Genomic DNA, 15,771 nt, shown 5'->3' with positions numbered 1-15,771 from the left:
CGGCCCTACCGGAAAATGCTTCGCAGGCTGGCGCGGCGGCGCCCAATTCATTCTCAGGGGCAATAATCCTCATAATTTCACACGGATTAACCTCCTCAATACTGTTCTGCCTAGCCAACACAAACTATGTACGCACACATAGCCGCATCCTCCTCTTAACACGCGGCCTACAGCCCCTACTACCCCTCATAGCTACATGGTGGCTCCTAGCTAACCTAACAAACATAGCCCTACCCCCAACCACAAACCTAATAGCAGAACTAACAATCATAATCGCACTATTCAATTGATCCACCTTCATAATCATTCTCACTGGAATTGCAACCCTACTAACCGCCTCCTACACCCTATTCATGCTATTAATAACTCAACGAGGAGTACTCCCCACCCACATTACATCAGTCCAAAACTCCAGCACACGAGAACACCTCCTAATAACCCTCCACATCATCCCTCTACTCCTCCTAATCCTAAAACCAGAGCTAATCTCAGGAATCCCCTCATGCAAGTATAGTTTAACCCAAACATTAGATTGTGATTCTAAAAATAGAAGTTAAACCCTTCTTACCTGCCGAGGGGCGGTTTAACCAACAAGAACTGCTAATTCTTGTATCTGAGTCTAAAACCTCAGCCCCCTTACTTTTAAAGGATAACAGTAATCCATTGGTCTTAGGAGCCACCCATCTTGGTGCAAATCCAAGTAAAAGTAGTGGAAATCGCATTACTCCTTAACACTTTCATAACCCTAACACTAGCAATCATCCTAATGCCAATCCTACTTCCCTTCCTATCCAAAAACTTTCAAAACTCCCCCACCACCATCACCCACACAGTCAAAACCGCCTTTCTAACAAGTCTAGTACCAATAACCCTATTTATACACTCAGGCATAGAGAGCATTATCTCCAACTGAGAATGAAAATTCATCATAAACTTTAAAATTCCTATTAGCCTTAAAATAGACCAATATTCCCTAATATTCTTCCCCATTGCACTATTTGTAACATGGTCTATTCTCCAATTTGCATCATGATACATAGCCTCCAACCCCCACATCACAAAATTCTTTCACCATCTCCTAATATTCCTAATCGCCATACTAACCCTAACCATCGCCAACAACTTATTCCTCCTCTTCATCGGATGAGAAGGAGTTGGAATCATATCATTCTTATTAATCGGCTGATGGCAAGGACGAGCAGAAGCCAATACAGCTGCTCTCCAGGCCGTCCTTTATAACCGAATTGGAGACATTGGCATTATCTTAAGCATAGCATGACTTGCCTCATACACAAACACCTGAGAAGTACAACAAGCCTTCACCCCAACCCAAACTCCCACACTCCCCCTCCTTGGCCTAATCCTAGCAGCAACAGGAAAATCAGCCCAATTTGGCCTCCACCCATGACTGCCAGCTGCCATAGAAGGCCCAACTTCAGTCTCTGCCCTACTCCATTCCAGCACTATAGTAGTAGCCGGAATCTTCCTACTAATTCGCACCCACCCCATACTTTCCAGCAACCAAACTGCCCTTACCACATGCTTATGCCTAGGCGCACTATCCACACTATTCGCCGCCACCTGTGCAATCACACAAAACGACATCAAAAAAATCATTGCCTTCTCCACATCCAGCCAACTGGGGCTTATAATAGTTACCATTGGACTTAACCTCCCGCAACTTGCCTTCCTACATATCTCAACACACGCCTTCTTCAAGGCCATACTATTCCTTTGCTCCGGATCAATCATCCACAGCCTAAATGGAGAACAAGACATTCGAAAAATAGGAGGCTTACAAAAAATACTCCCCACAACCACCTCCTGCTTAACTATTGGTAATTTAGCCCTAATAGGAACTCCCTTCCTAGCCGGATTCTACTCAAAAGACCTAATCATCGAAAGCATAAACACCTCATACCTAAACACTTGAGCCCTCCTTCTAACCTTACTAGCCACATCATTCACCGCAACCTACACCCTACGCATAACACTACTCGTCCAAACAGGATTCACCCGAATACCCACAACTGTCCCAGTAAATGAAAACGATCGGGCAATCATCAATCCAATCACCCGCCTCGCTCTAGGTAGCATTACAGCTGGCCTACTCATCACATCCTTCATTTTGCCAACAAAAACCCCTCCAATAACCATGCCAACACTCACAAAAACTGCAGCCATCATTGTTACAACCCTAGGCATCATCCTCGCCTTAGAGCTTTCAAACATAGCCCACACCCTAACCTCACCAAAACAAACCACACTCATAAACTTCTCCACCTCATTAGGATTCTTCAACCCCTTATCCCATCGCCTCACCTCTACAAATCTACTAAACAGCGGACAAAAAATTGCATCCCACCTAATTGACCTATCCTGATACAAAAAAATAGGCCCAGAAGGGCTCGCTGACCTCCAACTCATAATAACCAAAACCTCTACCACCTTCCACTCCGGATTAATCAAAACCTACTTAAGCTCATTCGCCCTATCCGTCCTCATCATCCTACTAGCACATAGACCCAAACCCGCAACCCCAATGGCCCCAAATCTACGAAAATCCCACCCTCTCCTCAAAATAGTTAACAACTCACTAATCGACCTACCCACCCCACCAAACATCTCTACTTGATGAAACTTCGGATCCCTACTAGGTATCTGCCTACTGACACAAATCCTAACAGGGCTTCTGCTAGCCATACATTATACCGCAGACACAACCCTAGCTTTCTCATCCGTCGCCCACACATGTCGAAATGTACAATATGGCTGACTAATCCGAAACCTCCACGCAAACGGAGCATCATTCTTCTTTATCTGTATCTACTTCCACATCGGACGAGGGTTCTACTACGGCTCCTACCTCTACAAAGAAACCTGAAACACAGGAGTTATTCTCCTCCTAACCCTAATAGCGACTGCCTTCGTAGGATATGTCCTACCATGAGGACAAATATCTTTCTGAGGTGCTACAGTCATTACTAACCTATTCTCAGCAATTCCATATATCGGCCAAACTCTCGTAGAGTGAGCCTGAGGTGGCTTCTCAGTGGACAACCCAACACTAACCCGATTCTTTGCCCTCCATTTCCTACTTCCATCCTAGTAGGATCAACCCAACTACATCCTAGTTGCTAACCTCTTCATCCTAACATGAGTAGGCAGTCAACCCGTAGAACACCCCTTCATCATCATTGGACAACTGGCCTCCCTAACCTACTTCACCATCCTACTACTCCTATTCCCCGCTATCGGAGCCCTAGAAAACAAAATACTTAACTACTAAAAACACTCTAATAGTTTAACAAAAACATTGGTCTTGTAAGCCAAAGACTGAAGATTGCACCCCTTCTTAGAGTTTCCCCTCAGAAAAAGAGGACTTAAACCTCTATCTCCAACTCCCAAAGCTGGTATTTTACACTAAACTATTCTCTGACCCCCCCTAAACTGCCCGAATAGCACCACGAGATAACCCCCGCACCAACTCCAACATGACAAACAGGGTCAACAGCAATCCCCAACCCGCTACCAAAAACATCCCAACCCCACAGAAATAAAACATTGCTACCCCACTAAAATCCAACCGAACAGAAAACATACCCCCACTATCAACAGTAACCACCCCAGGGTTCCAAAATTCAACAAGCCCCCCAACAACCCCTCCCACCACAAGCACTAGAACAAGCCCCGCCCCATACCCAACAACTCATCAATCGCCTCAAGTCTCCGGAAAGGGATCCGCAGCCAAAGACACAGAATATACAAAAACCACCAACATTCCCCCCAAATACACCATAAACAATACCAAGGATACAAAAGAAACCCCCAAACTTAATAATCATCCACACCCTGCAACAGAAGCTAAGACCAAACCAACTACCCCGTAATAGGGGGAAGGATTAGACGCAACTGCCAAACCCCCCAAGACAAAACATAACTCCAAAAAGAGTACAAAATAAGTCATAGCAGTTTCTGCTTGGTCTCTTCCCAAGACTTACGGCCTGAAAAGCCGTCGTTGTTTAACCTCAACTACAGAAACCATATCTTCATTTCTTCATTTTCTTTCTTTTTTGTCCCCCCCCTAACCCCCCCACGAACATGTCCCCCCCTACCCCCCCCTAACCCCCCCACGAACATGTCCCCCCCCTACCCCCCCAACACTTGACATACGCGTATAAGCTCCCATGTACCTCTTTGCATTCACCCACGCACCCCATTATACATGCCAGCCAATGTTTAACAACCATTAATATCTAAGCGGGTATTCTCCCTCTCCGACCCATCCTCTCTTCCAGAGGATATCCCACCCAATGGATACCGAAATCCTTTACAATATCAGTACTAAAACCATTTCCTCGTTAGGTTATACATACCAATTTCCCTGCATACGGCAGTGCTTGTCTGCCCCCTTGAATGAAATGCTGAGGCATGGCCATCCAAAATCTCTCGAGGTACACAAAGCTTCGTACCAGGTGGATTTATTAGTCGAGCTCCTCACGTGAAATCAGCAACCCGGTGTGAGAAAGATCCTACACTACTAGCTTCAAGACCATTCTTTCCCCCTATACCCCTAGCCCATCTTGCTCTTTTGCGCCTCTGGTTCCTATGTCAGGGCCATACCTAGGTTAGTCCTCTCAACTTGTACTTCACCGATACATCTGGTCGTCTATTTATCAACATCTCACCCGTGATCGCGACATCCGACCGTTTTGGCACCTTTGGTTCCTTTTTTTTTTCTGGCGTCTTCAATAAACCCCTCCAGTGCACCGAGGTACACCCAATCTATAGACATGGACCCTCCCTGGTATTCGCGCGGAGTTTGGCCCTCAGGAATACCTCAACGTCATGGTTGTCAAGGTATGGGGAATCATCTCCTCACTGATGCACTTTGCCAAACAACTGGCTATGGTGAGCCCACAGACTATTATCTGTGTTGTTATTTAATGAATGCTCTATGGACATGATTTTACACTTTTCATTTCCTCTAATTTTCTAAACAAAACTAGGGAGTTCTAACTGAAAGATTAACCGTGTTTTTTCACGTATTTTATCATCATCTTTTTCACATGTCAACAGCAGTGATGTTCCATTAAAAAAGAACATACACAATTCTGTGTTTGTATATTCGAACAACACACCACATATTTTAAAAGAAACTCCCCTGAAAACAACAAACAACAAACAACAAACAACAAACAACAAACAACAAACCAAATGATTCTCGTCTCCGTAGCTTAACAACCAAAGCATGGCACTGAAGATGCCAAGATGGCCGCCACATGCACCCGAAGACAAAAGACTTAGTCCTAACCTTACCGTTAATTCTTGCTAGACATATACATGCAAGTATCCGCGTCCCAGTGTAAATGCCCTCGAGTCCTTACTAAGGAGAGAGGAGCGGGTATCAGGCACACTCATAGCTGTAGCCCAAGACACCTTGCTAGGCCACACCCCCACGGGTACTCAGCAGTAGTTAACATTAAGCAATAAGTGCAAGCTTGACTTAGTTATAGCAATCCCAGGGTTGGTAAATCTTATGCCAGCCACCGCGGTCACACAAGAGACCCAAATTAACCGTATACGGCGTAAAGAGTGGCACTATGATATCACGACAACTAGGATTAAGATGCAGCTAAGCTGTCATAAGCCCAAGGTGTACTTAAGATCGCCCTTAAGATGATCCTAGCACTTTTGATTGATTTAACCCCACGAAAGCTAGGGTACAAACTGGGATTAGATACCCCACTATGCCTAGCCCTAAATCTCGATGCTTACCGTACCAAAGCATCCGCCCGAGAACTACGAGCACAAACGCTTAAAACTCTAAGGACTTGGCAGTGCCCCAAACCCACCTAGAGGAGCCTGTTCTATAATCGATAACCCACAATTCACCCGACCACCTCTCGCCAAAGCAGCCTACATACCGCAGTCGCCAGCTCACCTTCCCTGAAAGCCCAATAGTGAGCACAATAGCCCAACCTGCTAGTAAGACAGGTCGAGGTATAGCCTATGAGGTGGGAGAAATGGGCTACATTTTCTACGATAGAAAACCCACGGAAGGGGGCATGAAACAACCCCCGGAAGGCGGATTTAGCAGTAAAGTGGGACAATAAAGCCCCCTTTAAGTTGGCCCTGGGGCACGTACATACCGCCCGTCACCCTCCTCACAAGCCACGGACAACCATAACTAATAAGCCTTATGGCTAAAGATGAGGTAAGTCGTAACAAGGTAAGTGTACCGGAAGGTGCACTTAGCATACCAAGACGTAGCTATAAAACAAAGCATTCAGCTTACACCTGAAAGATATCTGTCAAACACCGGATCGTCTTGAAGCTTACTCTAGCCCAACCACACTGCACAAACAGCAACGACAAAAATCCACTCTACCACCTAACTAAAACATTCTTTAAACTTAGTATAGGCGATAGAAAAGACCCCCGCCTGGCGCGATAGAAATTTTGTACCGTAAGGGAAAGATGAAATAACAATGAAAAGCCAAGCAGTAAACAGCAAAGATTCACCCTTGTACCTTTTGCATCATGATTTAGCAAGAACAACCAAGCAAAATGATTTTAAGCTTGTCCCCCCGAAACCCAAGCGAGCTACTTGCAAGCAGCTACCCCTGAGCGAACCCGTCTCTGTTGCAAAAGAGTGGGATGACTTGCCAGTAGAGGTGAAAAGCCTACCGAGCTGGGTGATAGCTGGTTGCCTGTGAAATGAATCTTAGTTCCCTCCTGACCCTCCTTCCCCGGACACAAACCCTAACCCATATGTAATGAGTCAAGAGCAATTTAAAGGAGGTACAGCTCCTTTAAAAAAGGATACAACCTCCACTAGCAGATAATCACCCAACTTCTTCCCATATTGTAGGCCTTCAAGCAGCCATCAATAAAGAGTGCGTCAAAGCTCCACACACAAAAATTCAACAACAACATGACTCCCTTCCCACCAACAGGCTAACCTATACTAATAGGAGTATCAATGCTAAAATGAGTAACTGGGGGCTACCCCCTCAATCAAGCGCAAACTTACATCCCCACATTATTAACAGATATAAATAATACCTCAATTAAAACAAGACCAAAGTATTGACCCGCCCTGTTACCCCAACTCAGGAGCGCATATTTAGAAAGATTAAAATCTGTAGAAGGAACTAGGCAAACCCAAGGCCCGACTGTTTACCAAAAACATAGCCTTCAGCCCACCAAGTATTGAAGGTGACGCCTGCCCAGTGACACAACGTTTAACGGCCGCGGTATCCTAACCGTGCAAAGGTAGCGCAATCAATTGTCCCATAAATCGAGACTTGTATGAATGGCTAAATGAGGTCTTAACTGTCTCCTACAGATAATCAGTGAAATTGATCTTCCTGTGCAAAAGCAGGAATACCCACATAAGACGAGAAGACCCTGTGGAACTTAAAAATCAGCGACCACCACACACAAACCTAACCCTACCAGGCTCACTACCCCCAAACTCTGGCCCGCATTTTTCGGTTGGGGCGACCTTGGAGAAAAACAAACCCTCCAAAAATAAGACCACATCTCTTGACCGAGAGCAACCCCTCAATGTACTAACAGTAACCAGACCCAATACACTTGACCAATGGACCAAGCTACCCCAGGGATAACAGCGCAATCTCCTCTAAGAGCCCACATCGACGAGGAGGTTTACGACCTCGATGTTGGATCAGGACATCCTAATGGTGCAGCCGCTATTAAGGGTTCGTTTGTTCAACGATTAACAGTCCTACGTGATCTGAGTTCAGACCGGAGCAATCCAGGTCGGTTTCTATCTATGATACACTTTCTCCAGTACGAAAGGACCGAGAAAGTAGGGCCAATACCACAGGCACGCCCTCTCCCCAAGTAGTGCACCCAACTAAATTACCTAAGGACACCCCACACTACTACCCCTAGAAAAGGACCAGCTAGCGTGGCAGAGCTTGGTAAATGCAAAAGGCTTAAGCCCTTTACCCAGAGGTTCAAATCCTCTCCCTAGCCCCCATGGCCCACCCACCTACCCTAACTTACCTCATCATGTCCCTGTCCTATGTGGTCCCAATCCTAATTGCCGTAGCATTTCTAACCCTAGTTGAACGGAAAGTGCTAAGCTATATACAAGCTCGAAAAGGCCCAAACATTGTAGGCCCATTCGGACTATTACAGCCTGTGGCTGACGGAATCAAACTATCCACCAAAGAACCAATTCGTCCATCTACTTCCTCCCCATTTCTCTTCCTTATAACCCCCATACTAGCTCTTCTTTTAGCACTTACTATCTGAATCCCTCTTCCCCTTCCATTCTCCCTAACCGACCTAAATCTAGGCCTCCTCTTCCTCTTAGCTATATCCAGCCTAGCAGTTTACTCAATTCTATGATCGGGTTGAGCCTCAAACTCAAAATACGCCCTAATCGGGGCCCTACGAGCAGTAGCACAAACCATTTCCTACGAAGTAACACTAGCCATTATTCTCCTATCCGTAATCCTACTTAGCGGAAACTACACCCTAAATACCCTCGCCATCACCCAGGAACCCCTATACCTTGTCTTCTCCTCGTGGCCCCTTGCAATAATATGATATATTTCAACCCTCGCTGAAACAAACCGCGCCCCCTTCGATCTCACAGAAGGAGAGTCAGAACTGGTATCCGGGTTTAACGTAGAATATGCTGCTGGACCATTCGCCTTATTCTTCCTAGCCGAATACGCAAACATCATATTAATAAACACACTAACTGCTATCCTATTCCTAAACCCAAGCTCACTAAACCTCCCACAGGAGTTATTCCCCATAGTCTTAGCCACAAAAGTCCTACTGCTCTCCTCGGGCTTTCTATGAATCCGTGCCTCTTACCCACGATTTCGCTACGATCAACTCATACATCTGCTTTGAAAGAACTTTCTCCCATTAACACTAGCATTATGTCTTTGACACACTAGCATGCCAATCTGCTACGCAGGCCTACCTCCTTACTTAAGGAAATGTGCCTGAACGTAAAGGGTCACTATGATAAAGTGAACATAGAGGTACACCAGCCCTCTCATTTCCTAAATAATACTTAGAAAAGTAGGAATCGAACCTACACAAGAGAGATCAAAACTCTCCATACTTCCTTTATATTATTTCCTAGTAAGGTCAGCTAATAAAGCTATCGGGCCCATACCCCGAAAATGAAGGTCTAACCCCCCTCCCTTACTAATGAACCCCCATGCTAAGCTAGTCGCATCCTTAAGTCTACTCCTAGGAACAACCATCACAATCTCAAGCAACCATTGAGTAATAGCCTGAACTGGACTAGAAATCAACACGCTCGCCATCATCCCCCTCATCTCAAAATCCCACCACCCTCGAGCCATCGAAGCCGCAATCAAGTACTTTCTAGTGCAAGCCGCCGCTTCAACCCTAGTCCTCTTCGCAAGCATGAACAATGCATGACACACAGGACAATGAGGTCTCACCCTACTAACTCACCCCACTTCATGTCTACTCCTCACAGCTGCAATTGGAATAAAACTAGGATTAGTTCCATTTCATTTCTGATTCCCAGAAGTACTTCAAGGCTCATCCCTAACCACTGCCCTGTTACTATCAACAATAATAAAATTTCCTCCAATCACCATTCTATTCATAACATCACACTCCCTCAACCCAACATTACTAACCATCATAGCAATTGCATCAGCAGCCTTAGGTGGATGAATGGGATTAAACCAAACACAAATCCGAAAGATTTTGGCCTTCTCATCCATCGCCCACTTAGGTTGAATAACGATCATCATCATTTACAACCCAAAGCTCACCCTATTAACCTTCTATCTATACTCTCTAACAACCACTGCTGTCTTTCTCACCCTAAACACAATTAAAGCCGTAAAACTATCAACAATAATAACCTCCTGAACAAAGACCCCCATACTCAACGCCACTCTCATACTAGCCCTACTATCACTAGCAGGACTTCCCCCTCTCACAGGATTCTTGCCTAAATGACTCATCATCCAAGAATTAACTAAACAAGAAATAACAACAGCAGCCACAATCATTGCCATATTATCCGTACTAGGATTGTTCTTCTACCTTCGCCTCGCATATTACTCAACAATCACACTCCCACCAAACTCTACAAATCACATAAAACAATGACACATTAACAAACCAACAGGCTCTCCAATCGCCATCACTACCTCCCTATCAATCCTATTACTACCCCTCTCCCCAATAATCCTGACCACCGTCTAAGAAACTTAGGATAACCCCTTAAACCGAAGGCCTTCAAAGCCTTAAACAAGAGTTGAAACCTCTTAGTTTCTGTTAAGATCCGCAGGACATTAACCTGCATTTCCTGAATGCAACCCAGACGCTTTTATTAAGCTAGGACCTCCCCGAGACAGATGGGCCTCGATCCCATAAAATTCTAATTGACAGTTAGATGCCCGAACCAGCAAGCTTCTGCCTATCAGACTCCGGTACACTTTTAATGTACATCAATGAGCTTGCAACTCAACATGAACTTCACCACAGAGTCGATAAGAAGAGGAATTGAACCTCTGTAAAAAGGACTACAGCCTAATGCTTCAACACTCAGCCATCTTACCTGTGACCTTTATCAGTCGATGATTATTTTCAACAAACCACAAAGACATCGGCACCTTATACCTAATCTTCGGTGCATGAGCTGGCATAGTGGGTACTGCCCTTAGCCTACTCATTCGTGCAGAACTTGGCCAACCCGGAACCCTCCAAGGAGACGACCAAATCTACAACGTAATTGTCACCGCTCACGCCTTCGTAATAATCTTCTTCATAGTAATACCAATCATGATTGGTGGCTTCGGAAATTGACTAGTCCCACTTATAATTGGTGCTCCTGACATAGCATTTCCACGCATAAACAACATAAGCTTCTGACTGTTACCCCCATCATTCCTACTCCTCCTAGCCTCTTCCACAGTAGAAGCCGGAGCCGGCACAGGGTGAACAGTATATCCCCCCCTAGCTGGTAACCTGGCCCATGCTGGAGCTTCAGTAGACCTAGCAATTTTCTCCCTTCACTTAGCAGGTGTATCCTCCATTCTAGGTGCCATTAACTTTATCACTACAGCCATCAACATAAAGCCCCCTGCCCTCTCACAATATCAAACCCCCCTATTCGTATGATCTGTACTCATCACTGCCGTCCTATTATTACTTTCACTTCCAGTGCTTGCTGCAGGCATCACTATGCTACTTACAGACCGAAACCTAAACACAACATTCTTTGATCCCGCCGGAGGCGGTGACCCCGTACTATATCAGCACCTCTTCTGATTCTTTGGTCACCCAGAAGTATACATCCTAATCCTACCAGGCTTTGGAATCATTTCTCATGTTGTAACATACTACGCAGGTAAAAAAGAACCATTCGGCTATATAGGAATGGTCTGAGCCATACTATCCACTGGGTTCCTAGGTTTCATTGTCTGAGCTCACCACATATTTACAGTCGGAATAGACGTAGACACCCGAGCATACTTCACATCTGCCACTATAATCATTGCTATTCCTACAGGCATTAAAGTATTTAGCTGATTAGCTACATTACACGGAGGAACTATCAAATGAGATCCCCCAATACTATGAGCCTTAGGCTTCATCTTCCTCTTCACCATTGGAGGCCTCACGGGAATTGTCTTAGCAAACTCCTCCCTAGACATCGCCTTACACGACACATACTACGTAGTTGCCCACTTCCACTATGTCCTCTCAATAGGAGCAGTTTTCGCCATCTTAGCAGGATTTACCCACTGATTCCCCCTATTAACAGGCTACACCCTCCACCCCTCATGAACTAAGGCCCACTTTGGGGTAATATTCACAGGGGTTAACTTAACATTCTTCCCACAACACTTCCTAGGCTGAGCTGGTATGCCACGACGATACTCTGACTACCCAGATGCATACACCTTATGAAACACCATGTCCTCTATCGGCTCGCTTATCTCAATAACAGCTGTAATTATACTGATATTTATCATCTGAGAAGCCTTCGCATCAAAACGAAAAGTCCTGCAACCAGAGCTAACCGCCACCAACATCGAATGAATCCACGGCTGCCCACCTCCATATCACACCTTCGAAGAACCTGCCTTCGTCCAAGTCCAAGAAAGGAAGGAATCGAACCCTCATATGCTGGTTTCAAGCCAACCGCATCAAACCACTCATGCTTCTTTCTTATGAGGTGTTAGTAAACCAATTACATAGCCTTGTCAAGTCTAAATCACAGGTGAAAGTCCTGTACACCTCACATGGCTAACCACTCACAATTCGGCTTTCAAGACGCCTCATCACCCATCATAGAAGAGCTCGTCGAATTCCACGACCATGCCCTAATAGTCGCACTGGCAATCTGTAGCCTAGTCCTCTACCTCCTAGAACTCATACTCATAGAAAAACTATCCTCAAACACTGTTGATGTGCAAGAAGTTGAACTAATCTGAACAATCCTACCAGCTATCGTTCTCATCCTCCTTGCTCTCCCTTCACTATAAATCCTATATATAATAGATGAAATTGATGAACCCGACCTGACCTTAAAAGCTATCGGCCATCAGTGATACTGAAGCTACGAATACACAGACTTCAAAGATCTCTCGTTCGACTCATACATGATTCCCACAACAGAACTCCCACTGGGCCATTTCCGACTCTTAGAAGTAGACCATCGTGTTGTCATCCCCATAGAATCCCCCATCCGCATCATCGTCACCGCAGGCGATGTACTTCACTCCTGAGCTATTCCCACCCTGGGAGTAAAAACTGATGCAATCCCAGGACGACTAAACCAAACATCATTCATCACCACCCGACCAGGGATCTTCTACGGTCAATGCTCTGAAATCTGTGGAGCCAACCACAGCTACATACCAATCGTGGTAGAATCAGCCCCCCTCACTTACTTCGAGAACTGATCTTCACTACTATCATCCTAATCATTAAGAAGCTATGCATCAGCACTAGCCTTTTAAGCTAGAGAAAGAGGACCACCACCCCTCCTTAATGAAATGCCACAACTTAATCCCAACCCGTGATTCTTCATTATATTAGTATCATGACTAATCTTCTCCCTAGTTATCCAACCTAAGCTTCTATCATTTATCCCAACCAACCACCCCTCCAACAAAACACATTCAACCACCAAAACCACACCTTGAACCTGACCATGAACCTAAGCTTCTTCGATCAATTCACAAGCCCATGCCTACTAGGAATCCCACTAATCCTCCTCTCCATACTATTCCCCACCCTATTACTCCCAGCCCCAGACAACCGATGAATCACCAACCGCCTCTCCACCCTACAACTTTGATTCGTCCACCTGATCACAAAACAACTAATAATCCCGCTGAACAAAGCAGGCCATAAATGAGCTCTAATCTTAACCTCACTAATAACATTCCTACTCACAATCAACTTACTGGGCCTACTACCCTACACATTCACCCCAACTACACAACTATCCATGAACATAGCACTAGCCTTTCCCCTCTGACTTGCAACATTGCTCACAGGCTTACAAAACCAACCCTCAGCCTCATTAGGCCATCTCCTCCCTGAAGGCACACCTACACCCTTAATTCCCGCCCTAATCCTAATTGAAACAACCAGCCTACTCATCCGTCCTCTAGCCTTAGGTGTCCGCCTCACAGCAAACCTCACCGCAGGCCACTTACTAATCCAACTCATCTCCACAGCCACTACCGCCTTACTCCCAATCATCCCTGCCGTATCCATTCTAACCGCACTAATCCTACTCCTACTAACCATCTTAGAAGTAGCCGTAGCCATAATCCAAGCATACGTCTTTGTTCTCCTACTCAGCCTGTATTTACAAGAAAACATCTAATGGCACACCAAGCACATTCCTACCACATAGTGGACCCAAGCCCATGGCCCATTTTCGGAGCAGCAGCCGCCCTACTCACTACCTCCAGACTAATTATATGATTCCACTACAACTCATCTCAATTACTAACCCTGGGCCTACTTTCTATAATTCTAGTCATACTGCAATGGTGACGAGACATCGTACGAGAAAGCACATTCCAAGGCCATCACACTCCCACCGTCCAAAAGGGCCTGCGATATGGGATAATTCTGTTTATTACATCCGAAGCATTCTTCTTCCTGGGCTTTTTCTGAGCATTCTTCCACTCCAGCCTAGTCCCAACCCCAGAACTAGGCGGGCAATGACCCCCTACAGGAATTAAACCCCTCAACCCCTTAGAAGTCCCCCTACTAAACACCGCCATCCTCTTAGCCTCAGGTGTTACAGTGACAGAGCACATCAGAGCATCACAGAGGGTAACCGAAAACAAGGAATCCACGCACTAACCCTAACCATCTTACTGAGGTTCTACTTCACAGCACTCCAAGCAATAGAATACTACGAAGCACCATTCTCAATTGCAGACGGTGTATACGTATCAACCTTTTTCGTCGCTACAGGATTCCACGGACTACATGTCATCATCGGATCCTCATTCCCATCAGTATGCCTGCTACGCCTAATTAAATACCATTTTACATCTAACCACCACTTTGGCTGCGAAGAATTTTCCGGTAGGGCCGCGGCTCTGGCGACAGCTCCCACGCCCGAAGAGCCAGGAGGGAAAGCCGTGCCTCATTGGAAAGCTCTCTGGCAGCCGCTCGCGTGGCCCCACAGGCCGTGGGGCTGCGGGCTTTCCGGTGGCCGTCAGCCTCGGCGACACCGGCGCCCACGTGGCGCCGACACGCCAGCCTGCGAAGCATTTTCCGGTAGGGCCGGAGCTCTGGGGACAGCTCCCACGCCCGAAGAGCCAGGAGGGAAAGCCGTGCCTCGTTGGAAAGCTCTTTGGCAGCCGCTCGCATGGCCCCACAGCCCGTGGGGCTGCGGGCTTTCGGGCGGCCGTCAGCCTCGGCGCCACCGGCGCCCACGTGGCCCCACCACGCCAGCCTGAGAAGCATTTTCCAGTAGGGCCGCGGCTCTGGCGACAGCTCCCATGCCCGAAGAGCCAGGAGGGAAAGCCGTGACTCGTTGGAAAGCCCTTTGGCAGCCGCTCGCGTGGCCCCACAGCCCGTGGGGCTGCGGGCTTTCCGGCGGCCGTCAGCCTCGGCGACACCGGCGCCCACTTGGCGCCGCCGCGCCAGCCTGCGAAGCATTTTCCGGTAGGGCCGCGGCTCTGGCGACAGCTCCCACGCCCGAAGAGCCAGGAGGGAAAGCCGTGCCTCATTGGAAAGCTCTTTGGCAGCCGCTCGCGTGGCCCCACAGCCCGTGGGGCTGCAGGCTTTCCAGCGGCCGTCAGCCTCGGCGACACCGGAGCCCACGTGGCGCCGCCGCGCCAGCCTGCGAAGCATTTTCCGGTAGGGCCGCGGCTCTGGCGACAGCTCCCAAACCAGAAGAGCCAGGAGGGAAAGCCTTGCCTCATTGGAAAGCTCTTTGGCAGCCGCTCGCGTAGCCCCACAGCCCGTGGGGCTGCGGGCTTTCCGGCGGCCGTCAGCCTCGGCGACACCGGTGCTCACTTGGCGCCGCCGCGCCAGCCTGCGAAGCATTTTCCGGTAGGGCCGCGGCTCTGGCGACAGCTCCCACGCCCGAAGAGCCAGGACGGAAAGCCGTGCCTCGTTGGAAAGCTCTTTGGCAGCCGCTCGCGTGGCCCCACAGCTCGTGGGGCTGCAGGCTTTCCGGCGGCCGTCAGCCTCGGCGACACCAGTGCCCACGTGGCGCCGCCGCGCCAGCCTGCGAAGAAT

At 47.3% G+C, this 15,771-nt stretch overlaps 1 pseudogene; it reads left to right on the top strand.

Annotated features, from left to right (window-relative positions):
- The first annotated feature begins 6,321 nt into the window (after positions 1 to 6,321).
- LOC128903230 (NADH-ubiquinone oxidoreductase chain 2-like) lies at positions 6,322 to 12,223 on the top strand (annotated as a pseudogene).
- The last annotated feature ends 3,548 nt before the right edge of the window (positions 12,224 to 15,771 follow it).

Source organism: Rissa tridactyla, unplaced genomic scaffold, assembly GCF_028500815.1.
Source record: "Rissa tridactyla isolate bRisTri1 unplaced genomic scaffold, bRisTri1.patW.cur.20221130 scaffold_168, whole genome shotgun sequence".
NCBI classification, from domain to species: domain Eukaryota; kingdom Metazoa; phylum Chordata; class Aves; order Charadriiformes; family Laridae; genus Rissa; species Rissa tridactyla.
The sequence above is the reverse complement of the archived record's forward strand: the minus strand, read 5'-3'. Positions and strand labels throughout refer to the sequence as shown.